Source organism: Gorilla gorilla, chromosome 3 (genome assembly GCF_029281585.2).
Source record: "Gorilla gorilla gorilla isolate KB3781 chromosome 3, NHGRI_mGorGor1-v2.1_pri, whole genome shotgun sequence".
Lineage (NCBI taxonomy): Eukaryota > Metazoa > Chordata > Mammalia > Primates > Hominidae > Gorilla > Gorilla gorilla.
In genome coordinates, this window is record NC_073227.2 from 33373762 (window position 1) to 33388141 (window position 14380).

A 14380-nucleotide genomic window follows, 5' to 3' on the forward strand; every position below is an offset into this window, starting at 1 on the left:
CTGTCTCAAAACAAACAAACAACAACAACAACAAAAATCCCAAAATTTAGGCTGGCTACCCCACCTGACCCCAAGACTAGATTGTACTTAGATTCATTGGAACATGGTAGAAATTTCAGGACCAAAAGCAGCAAAGACCACTCAGTGCTAAGCAGAGTTCAAGTATTTGCCCCTACTGTTTGCAACCCTCTGCCTAAATGTAGGATACCAAATGTTGCTGAGCCTCAAGTTAGGGAAACTCTCTCAGTGATCTGGGAGTAGACAAGGGGCCTCTGGTATTCTGCAGGTCTGTTTCTGCAGGCCTGCGGAGATTGTCTTTCCAAGGTGGGAGCTGCCCTTACCTCTTTAATTTACTTTCCTCCAGGCTGAAATTGTGAACCTTGGCCACTCCCAGTTAAAATTCTCTTCTCTCATTTGGGACACTGAAGGGCATCTTTCACCCCCAACTGTCAAATAGAAACATAGAAAGCAACTCAACATAGCCTTCAACAACCAGGAACTGTAGAAAAGGAATTTGCAAACATTGCACATTCTCCTTTGTTGCTTCAAATATGTGGTATCTTCTAGGAACTGGGCCCAGAGGTGAGTGAATAAGAAAAGCAGATGTTTGTCCTAGTCTGTTCATTCCATCTCCAAACAAGATAAAAATTACAGGGTAAAAGGATCATCAGCCCAGTAACACAAAATCCTCTTTTTTTTTTTTTTTTTTTTGGAGACATAGTCTCACTCTGTTGCCCAGGCTGGAGTGCAGTAGCATGATCTTGGCTCACTGCAACCTCTGCCTCCCGGGTTCAAGTGATCCTCCTACCTCAGCCTCCTAAGTATCTGGGATTACAGGCACCAGTCACCATGCCCAGCTAATTTTTGTATTTTTAGTAGAGATGGGGTTTCACCATATTGGCCAGGCTGGTCTCGAACTCCTACCCTCAAGTGATCTGCCCATCTCAGCCTCCCGAAGTGCTGGGATTACAGGTGTGAGCCACTGCTCCTGGCCTTATCTTCTTCTTCTTCTTCTTTTTTTTTTTTTTTTTTTTTTTTTTGAGACAGGGTCTCACTCTGTAACCCAGGTTGGAGTGCAGTGAAGTGATCTCAGCTCCTTGCAACCTCCACTTTCCAGGCTCAAGAGATCCTCCCACTTCAGCTTCCCAAGTAGCTGGAACCACAGGTGTGTGCCATCACGCCTGGCTCATTTTTTGTATTTTAGATAGACACTGGGTTTTGCCATGTTGCTCAGGCTGGTCTCAAACTTCTGAGCTCAGGAGATTCATCTGCCATGGCCTCCCAAAGTGCTGGTATTTCAGGTGTGAGCCACTACACCCAGCTGTCAACGAAATCCTTTTAAATAAGTGCTAGGTATTCCACTGCCTAATAGAAACTGTGTCATAACTTATCTCTTATCGATAGATCTTTGAGGTTATTTCCAAATTTATTACACAATATGTCAATGAACATCTTATACATATATTTTGCATTCTTGTCTGAATATATTTTATTAGAGCTGTGTGCAGTGGTGCCTGCTTTTACTTCCAACTACTTGGGAGGATGAGGTGGGAGGATCACTTGAGCCCAGGAGTTTGAGAATAGCCTGGGGAAAAAAAAAAGAAAATATATACTTCCTTAAAATATATTACCAGAGGTAGAATTTATGGGTCAAATAGGATTACATCCCAGAAATATTATACCAATTTATATCATTTCAATTGTCTTGGGTCTATATCTAGGAGTGAAATTGATGGGTCATTTGGTAAACCTATATTTAACTTTCAGAGTAACTGCCACACAGTTTTCCAGAGAGTTTTTATAGTAACTGTTGAACAGTTTTTCAGAGCAGCTGCACCATTTTATATCCTCTCAACAGTGTATAAGGGTTCTGTTTTTTTTTTAATTATTCATTCATTTTTTAAAAATATAAAGATGGGAGTCTTACTATGTTGCCTAGGCTGGTCTCAAACTCCTGAGTTCAAGCAGTCCTCCTACCTCAGTCTCCCAAAGTGCAGGGATTATAGGTGTGAGCCATTGCACCAAGGGTTCTAATTTTTTCACATACTGATAATACTTGTTATTATCTGGCTCTTTTTTTTTTTTGAGACAGAATCTTACTCTGTCACTCAGGCTGTAGTGCAGTGGCATGATCTCAGCTCACTGCAACCTCTGCCTCCTGGGTTCAAGCGATTCTCTTGACTCAGCCTCCCGAGTAGCTGGAATTACAGATGCCTGCCACCACGCCTGGCTAATTTTTGTATTTTAGTAGAGATGGGGTTTCACCATGTTAGTCAGGCTGGTCTCAAACTCCTGACCTCAAATGATCCGCCTGCCTCAGCCTCCCAAAGTGCTGGGATTACAGGTATGAGCCACAGCGCCCGGCCTATCTGGCTGGCTTTTTTATTATAACTATACTAGTAAGTATGATGTGGTATCTCACTGTGATTTTGGTTTGCATTTCTCTGATGGCTACTGAGGTTGAGTATCTTCATGTGCTTATTGGCCATTTGTAAATCTTCCTTTAAGAAATTTCTAAGGCCAGGCACAGTGACTCACACCTGTAATCCCAGCAATTTGGGAGGCTGAAGTAGGTGGATTGCTTGAGGCCAGGAGTTGAAGACCAGCCTGGGCAATACAGTGGGACCCCATCACTACAAAAAATTGAAAAATTAGCCTGGTGTGGTGGCAATGCACCTGTAGTCTCAGCTACTCAAGGGGACTGAGATGGGAGGATCTCTTGATCCCAGATGGTTGAGGCTGCAGTGAGCTATGATTGTGCCACTGCACCCCAGCCTGGGTGACAGAGTGAGATACTGCCTTACAAAGAAAGACTAAGTCTAACTTCAAATGGGATGGGGAGGTACATTCTTCCCACAGCTGATTATATATAGGTAATTAAAAATCCAGTCTATCACATAAGTATTTTATATATATTAATTTGTTTAATCCTCTCAACAATTCCCTGTTGCTATCTTCATTTTACGGGTAAAAAAACAGAGACACGGAGAGGTTAAGCAATAGCTCAAAGTCACACAGCTCATAAGGGCAGAGCCGAAATGCCTGATCTTAAGACCAGGAGCTCTAGCTCTATTGTCCATGCTCTTTAAGACAACTAAAGGGGACAAGGGAATTTGTGGTGGAAAACTAGGACTGGTATAACCAGGCCCCACTTTCCAAAGGCACAATAACCACCACTATGACTGTATCACCCTCATTTTACCCCAATTAGGATCAAATCTCACCCACCCACTTACTGAGATTTTAGAAGGGCAAAAGAAAGAGGTAAGGGAAAAATGAAGATGAAGGTGAATGAAATGAAATGAAAGTTACCAAAAGCCCAAAAGGATAAGTCATTTGCCACTTCTTACTTCAAAATTGTTAACAAGAGATGAAGCATAAGCACTGCCCAATTTGATGCCAACTAGAAACTGCTGCTCTACCTATACTGGTGCCCTCTGGCTCAGAATCAGCCCTGTCCTTAGCCTTGGCCTCCAGAGTAGATACCTTTTTGTGGAACTACTGGAGAAAGAAGGTATTTTTTTTCTGAGTTTGCCGAGAAGACAAACTACTGGCAGGTATTTTGTTACCTCTAGAGACTGGCTTGTCTGAGAACGAAGCCACTATAGAGGAAAGCAGGCAAGACAGGAAACAGGCAAACCAATTCTTTGACACTTTTGAGCTCCTGGATCTAGCCACGTCTGAAGTCAAATATGACCTAGATTTTCAGTTGTGTGAGCTAACCAATTCCTTTTTTTTTTTTTTTTTGAGACGGAGTCTTGCTCTGTCGCCCAGGCTGGAGTGCAGTGGTGCCATCTCGGCTCACTGCAAACTCCGCCTCCCAGGTTCACGCAATTCTCTGCCTTAGCCTCTTGAGTAGCTGGGATTATAGGCACCCGCCACCACGCCCAGCTAATTTTTGTATTTTTAGTAGAGATGGGGTTTCACCATCTTGGCCAGGCTGGTCTTGAACTCCTGATCTCATGATCCACCCACCTCAGGCTCTGAAAGTGCCGGGATTACAGGCGTGAGCCACCATGCCTGGCCATCAATTCCCTTTTTATGGATAAGAAGTTAAGCTGAATTTCTAATATTGAAATAAAAGAATTTTATATACCCACAAAGTCTTCCTGTCTTTTTTCTTTTATCTTTTTTTTTTTTTTTTTTTTTTACAGGGTATCACCCTGTCACCCAGGCTGAAGTGCAGTGGTACAATCATATCTTACTACGACTTCTAACTCCTGGGCTCAAGTGATCCTCCTGCCTTGGCCTCCCAGATCTTCCCGCTTTTAAAGTCAATTCCAAAGAAGCCATCATATACCCTACACAGGAAGAGGAAAAGGCTTGTATTTAAGAAATGAGAATTGGCCAGGTGCGGTGGCTCACACCTGTAACCCCTTTGGGAGGCTGAGGCAGGAGGATCTCTTGAGGCCAGAAGTTTGAGACTAGCATGAGCAACATAGCAAGACGCTGTCTCTACAAAAAAGAAATAAAATAGTCAGGTAACATGGCATAGGCTTGTAGTCCCAGCTACATAGGAGGCTGAAGCAGGAGGATCTCTTGAGCCCAAGAGGTCGAGGCTGAGTAAGCCACAATTGCACCACTGCACTCCAGCCTGGGTGACAAGAGACAGACTCTGTCTCAAAAAAAAAAAAAAAATGAGAATCAACTTAAGAAAAGCAAATGAAGCTCATGAGGGATGACACGACTTTCCTAGGCACCAGCTCTTGAAATTATCACCCCTTCCACCCATCCTCACAACCTCCAGTTTTTAGAAAAGCATGAATAAGAGCAGAGGAGGAACTGGCCACCAGGATGCATGGAGAGACACCAGCATACTAAGTCTCTTAGGTCTCCACTAAAAAGATTTAGTGCTAGAAAGCTTCAGTGAAGTCTCCTATTCCTAAAATTCATTGCAGCCATAAAAGCACCGCCATATTTTCATGAGCTGTTAAAACAAACAGTTAAAGTCCATTTGGTATCCAATATCCTTCACATGACTATATTTTTTCATGTATTTGTGAAGCAAAACAATTCGTTTAACTGCAATACATCTCCCTGTAACTGATTCAGATTTCCACAGTCTATTTTGCATCCTAAAATAATAAACTGCAATTTCTCCAGCCATATAATTTATAAATTACATACACATATCACAACATTAAATACATTCTCTTAGTTTCTTCTCTTCAGTTTTCTCAACTGGTGTTTTATTTGGACAATTGATGAAATCACAAATGTTGAGCACCAGAGGAGTAAGAATAGTATAAAGGGAGGGTATTAGTATTTATTTGATACCTATCACATCACATGTTTTTTTTTTTCACTTAATACTGATCCTGATCTTTAAAGCAATTGTTATTGTTCCCATTTTTCTGATGAAAAAGCCAGAAAGTGAGTAAGTTACTTACCCAAGTTTAAACAGCTATAAAATAGCTATGGCAGATACTGTTGGTTGCTTGTCTATAACCATTTTTCTTCTTCTTCTTTGCTGGCTGAACATGCATCTCATTAAAGAAGTTGAAAATGCTGGAAACTCAAAAAGAAGGAAAATGCTGGAAACTTTTTTAAATTTTTGAAACAGGGTCTTGCTTTGTTGCCCCAGGCTGGAGTGCAGTGGCACTATCTCGGCTCACTGCAACCTTGACCTCCTAGGCTCAAGCAATCCTCCTCCCTCAGCCTCCCAAAGTGCTGCTATCACAGGCATGAGCCACCACACCCAGTCATTGGAAACTCTTCATCCAGACTTTGCTGCTATGGCATGAGCATATCACCTAACCCGGCCAATGGGGCCAGAGGGAAAGCTTGCTGGAGAGTTACGAGAAAGTTTTTTTTTTTTTATTAAAAAATAAAATAAAATGCACACACAAGGAGAACCGTTCCCCTTCTCCTCACCTGCTTTTTGTATGTGGATGAGATCTTGTAATGATATTAATATAATATGAGAAACTGCAGAGACCATCTTAAGACCATGAGGGTAGGAATGAAGAGATGAAGTTCAGTGCCCTAAAACACTCTAAAGAGGGTAAAAAGAAAAAGTGGTCCCTAATGTCTTTGATTCTCTCAATTGACTAACCCTGGAACTTCTCCAACTCAGGACTTAGGACTGTACGTGATGCATAGTAGCATTTACCATTTATCGAATAAATAATTAAGTGACTTTTTTTTTTTGAGACAGTCTCGCTGTGTCGCCCAGGCTGGAGTGCAAGTGGCATGATCTCGGCTCACAACTGCAACCTCCATCTCCCGGGTTCAAACGATTCTCCTACCTCAGCCTTCCGAATATCTGGGATTACAGGTGCCCACCATCATGCCTGGATAATTTTTAAAAATATTTTTAGTAGAGACAGGGTTTCACCAACTAGGCCAGGCTGCTCTTGAACTCCTGACCTCAGGTAATCCACCCGCCTTGGCCTCCCAAAATGCTGGGATTACAGGCATGAGCCACCGTGCCTGACCAACTTTAGCTTTTCAAAATCTGTCTTCGTAGACGATAATGGAAATATCTACCAAAGCTAAATATTCACCTACCCCATGACCCAGCAATTTTACTCCTAGGTATATATACCAAAAAAATGAGTGTTCTGTGTCCCCTAGAGATATGTGCCAAAGTGTTCATAATAGATCCAAACTGGAAACAGCTCAAATGTCCATCAATAGCAGAAAGATACACAAATGTTGGGATGTTCAGAGCTTGAAATATGACACAATATAAAAGGACAAACTATTAAAACTCACAACAGCATGGATAAATCTTACAGACATAATTATTGAGCAAAAGATACCAGAAACACAAAAGTGTATACTGTTTGATTCCTTTAAATAAAGGTTAAGATGATTCTCCCTCCTGCAGGCTTGTGAAGAAGGTGCCTTTCTTCCCCTTCGCCTTCTGCCATGATTGTAAGTTTCCTGAGGCCTCCCCAGCCATGTTGAATTCTCATTGTCCCTGATAAAATAGCACCCTCTCTTCCTCTGCTCTTCCACCCTTTTCCTCTTCCACTGTGCAACTGAAGACTAGGAAAGAATGACATGCAAAATAAGAGGTTTTGGATTCAGCGTAGGAGTAACTACTGGATGCTACTTACAGAAAACTTTATATTTGTGCTGAAAAATCTTGTTATCTAGGTGAAAGCCAATGCTATCCTAATGACAAATTGTTGGGGAAATAAATTTATAAGAGACTTTATTTAAAGAAATAAAAGAAAAAATAATAAAGCTTAAGACAAAAAACTAATCCATTTTGGTAGACATCAGCACTTACCTCTGAGAAGGAAAATGGTTACTGATGGGGAAGTGGGAGGCATAAGGGAATCTTCTGGGTGATGAAAATGTTCTGTTTCTTGATCTGAATTGTAGTTACTTGGGTTTAGACATATGCTTAAAAATCGTCAAGTTATGTGTTTAAAATATGTGCACCTTGCAGTATATAAGCCGCACTTCAATTTTTTTAAAGGTCCCCACAACATTGTTGTTTTCAAGGAAGTACAGGAAATATCTTTTACTCTGTGTTTATTCAGGGAAGTTATCTCCATAAGTGCTTTACAAAATAATCTTCATAATATAGTAGCACCATTAAGTAGGCATTATTATCTCTGTATCACAAATGCACAATATGAGAGTCAGAGAGGTTAAGTTATTTTCCAAAGTCACACAGCTAATCAATGGCAAAGCTAGGATTTTTTTTTTCTTTTTTGAGACAGAGTCTTGCTGTGTCACCCAGGCTGGAGTGCAGTGGTGTGATTTCAGCTCACTGCAACCTTCGCCTCCTAGCTTCAAGCGATTCTCATGCCTCAGCCTCCCAGGTAGCTGGGATTTCAGGTGTGCAACGACCACACCCAGATAATTTTTGTATTTTTGGTAGAGATAGGGTTTCACATGTTGGCCAAGCTGGTCTTGAACCCTTGACCTCAAGTGATCCACCTGTCTCAGCCTTCCCAAGTGCTGGGATTACAGGTGTGAGCCATCACACTCGGCCAAAGCTAGGATTTGAATATAAGTTTGTCTGACCCTCAAAACCCATGCTCCTTCCTCTGTGTTAGCCAACTTCCTGCATAGCCAACTTCCCAGGGTCATGGAAAGAATCATTAACACAACCCAGGAATGCTCTCCCGGAGTGTGGCTATATCTAGAGAAATTGTGGAAAGAGGCCAGGCACGGTGGCTCACTCCTGTAATTCCAGCACTTTGGGAGGCCAAGGTGGGAGAATCATCTGAGGCCAAGAGTTCAAGACCAACTTGGACAACATAGTGAGAACTCTTTCTCTATTCAAAAAAAAAGAAAGAAAGAATTTGCCTAAATAGAACAGAAAAGGCTGTATGTGTGAGACAGTTACGGCAGGTTTTATAATAGTAAAAAGCTAGAAAAAAACTAATTATTCAACAGTACATAATTAAGCAAATTATAATACATATATTCAATAGGATATTAAGCAGCTATTAAAAGTCATACTTAACAAAGCTTATGATATAATTTTCACTGAGGTAAAACTGAATAAAAGTTGCATGTACTTTAAGAATACAACCACGAAAAACAAAGCTTTTTAAACTTATGCACAGAGAAAGGAAAGGCCAGAAAGTGTTTGTATGTAAAGACCATTAGTATGTGTTGTCTGTGATTTTTTTCAGCTGTGTTTTGTAGCTTTTCCTTGTAGAGGTCTTTCACCTCCTTGGTTAGGTATATTCCTAAGTATCTTTTTTTTTTTGCAGCTATCATAAAAGGAGTTGCATTATTGATTTGATTCTCAGTTTGGTCGCTGTTGGTGTATAGAAGAGCTACTGATTTGTGTATATTAATTTTGTATCCAGAAAACTTTCCCGAATTCTTTTATCAGTTATAGGAGCTTTCTGGAGGAGTCTTTAGGGTTTTCTAGGTAAACAATCATATCATCAGCAAACAGCGACAGTTTGACTTCTTCTTTACCAATTTGGATGCCATTTATTTCATTCTCTTGTCTGATTGCTCAGGCTAGGACTTCCAGTACTATGTTGAGGAGGAGCTCATGGATAGGTAGAATCAATATTGTGAAAATGACCTTACTGCTAAAAGCAATCTACAAATTCAACACAATTCCCATAAAAATACCACCATCATTCTTCACAGAATTAGAGAAAACAATTCTAAAATTCATATGGAACCAAAAAAGAGCCCACATATCCAAAGCAATACTAAGCAAAAAGAACAAATCTGGAGGCATCACATTACCTGATTTCAAACTATATTATAAGGCCATAGTCACCAAAACAGCATGGTACTGGTATAAAAACAGGCACATAGACCAATGGAACAGAAAAGAGAACTCAGAAATAAACCCAAATACTTACAGCCAATTGACCTTTGACAAAGCAAACAAAAACATACAGTGGGGAAAGGACATCCTTTTCAACAAATGGTGCTGGGTTAATTGGCTAGCCACATACAGGAGAATGAAACTGGATCCTCATCTCTCACCTTATACAAAAATCAACTCAAGATGGATTAAGGACTTAATCTAAGACCTGAAACTACAAAAATTCTAGAAGATATCATTGGCAAAACCCTTCTAGACATTGGCTTAGGCAAGGATTTCATAACCAAGAACCTAAAAGCAAATGCAATAAAACCAAAGATAAATTGCTGGGACTTAATTAAACTAAAGAGCTTTCTCATGGCAAAAAGAACAGTCAGCAGAGTAAAGAGACAACCCACAGAGTGGGAAAAAACCTTCACAATCTATATGTCTGACAAAGGCCTAATATCCAGAATCTACAAGGAGCTCAAACAAATTAGCAAGAAAAAAAAATGATCCCATCAAAAAGTGGGCTAAGGACATGAATAGACAATTCCCAAAAGAAGATATACAAATGGCCAACAAACATATAAAAAAATGCCCAACATCACTAATGATCAGGGAAATGCAAATCAAAACCACAATGTGATACCACTTTACTCCTGCAAGAATGGCCATAATCTAAAAATCAAAAAATAGTAGATGTTGGCATGGATGTGGTGATCAGGGAACACTTCTACATGGCTGGTGGGAATGTAAACTAGTATAGCCACTATGGAAAACACTGTGGAGATTCCTTAAAGAACTAAAAGTAGAACTACCATTTGATCCAGCAATCCCACTACTGGGTATCTACTCGGAGGAAAAGAAGTCATTATACGAAAAAGATATTTGCACACGCATGTTTATAGCAGCACAATTCGCAATTGCAAAACCATAGCACCAACCCAAATGCCTATCAATCAATGAGCAGATAAAGAAACTGTGGTATGTATATATGATGGACTACTACTTAGCCACAAAAAGGAATGAATTAACAGCATTCACGGTGACCTGGATAAGACTGGAGACTATTATTCTAAGTCAAGTAACTCAGGGATAGAAAACCAACATTGTATGTTCTCACTTATAAGTGGGAGCTAAGCTATGAGGATGCAAAGTCATAAGAATGACACAATGGACTTTGAAGACTCAGGGGGAAAGGGTAGAAAGGGGGTGAGGGATAAAAGACTACAAATAGGGTGCAGCGTATACTGCTCGGGTGATGGGTGCACCAAAATCTCACAAATCACCACTAAAGAACTCACTCACATAGCCAAACACCATCTGTTCCTCAATAACCTATGGAAACTTTAAAAAAAAAAATGAAAAATAAAAAATAAAAAATCATCTAAATTGGAAAAACAAAGACCGTTAACAACGTCTGACTCTGAAGAGTGTACTTTAATAAGGTGGGGGTAGGAGTTAGGATAGGTGAGGGGTTGGAGAAAGGATAGGGACTTTCATTTTTTGCTTTACAAATTCGGTATTTAACTTTTTTTTTACAATAAACATGCATAATTTTATGATAAAAATTTTAACTAATTTGTTAAAAAAACCAGAAGAAAATTTACAAAATATGATTGTCTTTAAGTAATGGGATTTGGAAGATTTTCTGATGTCTTCTTTCAGCTTTTCTATACTTTCTAAAATTCCTATAAAAAAGCACTTGTTTCTTTTTATTGGTGGGGGCGAAGTAAATTTATTTCAATGAGTTGATGCATTTGAAAGCGCTCTGGAATCTGTGAAGCACTTCAATTATAAAAAGTGATTTTATTACTATTATTGAAAATATTAAATGCTGGCAGTGGCATTTTGTAATGGCAGAGGCAGATCCTCTATCCACCTGTCCAAGCACCCAGAATGGCTGCAGCCTCCACCTTCCTGAAAGTGAGAGGGAGGTTGGATAAACCACTACCTGCCCACCTGGAACAGTTGTAATGCTTAGGAGTTTTTCTGGCTGAATTTCAGGTGTTAAACTGGTAAATCATTTCTTGAGGCTGTGTTTCTCTGCCCTGGCTGCACATTCGGATCACCTGGGGAGTTTTTTAACAGCTGCACCCCCAGAGATTACGTACAATTCAATTGCTTAGGGCAAGACACCTTGGGATTTTTGAAATTCTTCCTAGTTGATGTCAATAAACATGCGATGCTGTGGATAAACTCTAGGGTAGGTAGGTGCAGGGAAGAGTTTCAAACTCCTCTGGGAAAGTTTAACCAAAAAACTGAAAAACATTGCTTTCCTCAAACCAACCTGAGTTAAAAAATAAAAAAGTAAGAATTTTAATCACCAATTTTATATTTACAGTTTACAAAGGTCATGGGCAGAGATAATGCCTTTTGATGATCTCATTTGATTATGGTAACGAATGTAAACTGCTAACAGATATAACCGCCTAGAGAATTCTGGACAGTAAGTGAAGCAGAAACCATTATTTACATTTTGCCCAGGAGAGAATTGAAAGGGAACAGTTCAGAGTTTCCCAAAATCAAATTACCGAAGATTTGAGCCCCAATACTCATACCTGCAACTACAGCATGTTGTTACCAGGAACTGGCTTATATCTTGAAGTTGCCAATTTCACTACAACAGAAGATTTGAAGAAGCCCCTTGCCTGCCTCCACCCTACTCATCCCCAGAGCATAAAAAACAATAGAAACATATTGTGCATGGAGTTGTGCTATCACCCAATAGCTCTGCCTACCACAGGGCTTGGACACATAAGTAAGTGTACGTTGAATGAAACAATGAATGACTATCTTCTACAAGATAACATTTGATCCCCATTTTACAGAACAGGTAAGTAAGACTCCAGCAGAGAAGATAACATATCCGAGATCACAAAACCTGTAAGAGACAGAGCTAGAATGAGGGGGAGCTCAGGACAGCTGACTTTGTACTCTTCTCCTCCATGCTACTACCAACTGTAGTTTTTTAAAGACTAAGCCCCAAGGACAATGGCCATAGAAACAATTTATGTAGAAACTCCTCTCTAGATATGATACACAGATACTATAATAGGAGGAATATTGAATAGGAGTTGGCAACAGTGATTTTCTATTATAATGTTTTATTGAAAACAATTTATTTTACATAAGATTTACTTCCAATATCCTTAGTCTGACTAATGACAATCTTCTGAAATGATTTTTTTAGAATTATTTTGCTTCCTGAAAAATTCACATAATATAGTATGTGACAGATCACCATAGTCATATATTTAGATTCACAATTACTAGATACAAATAAAAGATAGCTAGAGAGACGACATCATACGTGCTTTTAATCAGGAAAGAAAAGGACCTCTCCAATCAATGTCTTGCAAAACCATTAACCAAAGTCCTAAACTGAAGCTCAAATAATTGAAAAATGAAAATGATCTATCTACTCGTGACAGGGAGATTGCAGTTTTATAAAAATGTTGAATGCACATATGGATGAAAGGGATTGACACTGTCATTTAGTAATTGGCTAACTATCAGTCATAGACAAATGTGAGAAATAACTAAGCTAAGAGCAGAAGTCAGAATTTTCTCCATTGCTGTCAAGAGGCCACAACATGTTCATTCAAAAGTTTGATGTTTAAATCATTACTTACATGGAATAGAATTGACAATGGTTAAAGGTATTGCAATTTATCCATCCATCCATTCATCCATTTATCCATCCATCCACTGGGTTTAACCACATGAAATTTCCCTATTTCCCAGTTGTACTTAATGCTTATTAAACATGCTACCAGGTTTAACACACCATGTAAGGTTTGGAGAGTAAGGGTTAAATGAAAAACACTCTCTATCTCTGCAAATCTCCAATTGGGGGAGGGGAGGAAGCACACACCGACAACTATTTATAAAAGAGTTACGAATGTACAAAGTGCTATGGGATTATATTGACATATATGCATAGAAAGAACATAGAGCAAATTGTCAGCAGAAATGTGGTTGGTGGGAGTTTATGAAATTATTTTTCCTTTTGTTTAGCTCTATCTTTAAAACTTTTAATTTGATGAACATGTATTCTTTTTATAATTAAAAATTTTTAGAAAATGTACTATGGAGGTTGCAGAATTGATGGCTATGAATAGATATGTGTAAGATAAAGGATTTGAAAGTTAAAATACATGAAGCAATCTAGGTAAAATGATAAGTGAGATGCCAGACCGTCTACCAAAGTAGAACTCTGAGGCCAGACACAGTGGCTCCTGCCCGTAATCACAGCACTATGGGAGGCTGAGGTGGGCAAATCGCTTGAGCCAAGAGTTTGAGACCAGCCTGGGCAACATAGTGAGACACCATCTCTATAAAAAATACAAAACAATTGGCTGTGCATGGTGGTGCATGCCTATAGTTCCAGCTACTCGGGATGCTGAGGTGGGAGGACTACTTGAGCCCAGGAGGTCTAGGCTGCAGTGAGCTGTGATTGAGCTACTGCATTCCAGCCTGGGTGACAGAGTGAGACACTCTCTGTCTTTCTCTTTATATATATACATGTACACACACACACACATATATACACACACACATATATATATACACACACACACATATATATATATATATTTTTTTTTAAGTAGAACTTCCTGACCCACAATCTGTAGTAACCAACCCATTATCTCTAGCCAACAGCCCAGGAAGCTAAACAATAACACCTCTAGCCGTTGGCCCAAAATGGCCAAGACTTGATTAATAACTGCCAGCTTCCCTAATTTTAATCCCTGCTTCCAACTCAAGGCCAAGCAGAGAAAGCCAAATATTATACCCGAATCAATCACATAGGATGCCCTCTTTCTGGTTAGCTGCCTCCAACTTCTCCATGCCAACAGCCTCCCATTAGGGTGTACCTGAAGCCTTCCCTTTTTGTTACTATGAAACTTTCCCACCCCTCTACCTGCCTTTGAGTCTCTACCAAACACAAGTGATGGTGGCTGACTCCCTTGCTATAACAAGCTGTAAATAAGGAGCTTTTGCCTGCTCTCGTTTGAGTGGGTCTTTGTTTATTTCCATGGAAGAGAAGATAAATAGAATCAGGAATGAGCTTAGCACATAGAATGCAAATGGCAAAGTCTTATACATTTACGAGAAATGTGAATTATA

At 39.7% G+C, this 14380-nt stretch overlaps 1 long non-coding RNA gene across 1 annotated transcript; it reads left to right on the forward strand.

The window, feature by feature from the left end:
- The first annotated feature begins 300 nt into the window (after positions 1 to 300).
- LOC129533245 (uncharacterized) lies at positions 301 to 7194 on the forward strand. Its single transcript, XR_010133350.1, has 3 exons — positions 301 to 582; positions 6158 to 6277; positions 6833 to 7194. It is a non-coding gene; the product is annotated as an uncharacterized lncRNA (long non-coding RNA).
- The last annotated feature ends 7186 nt before the right edge of the window (positions 7195 to 14380 follow it).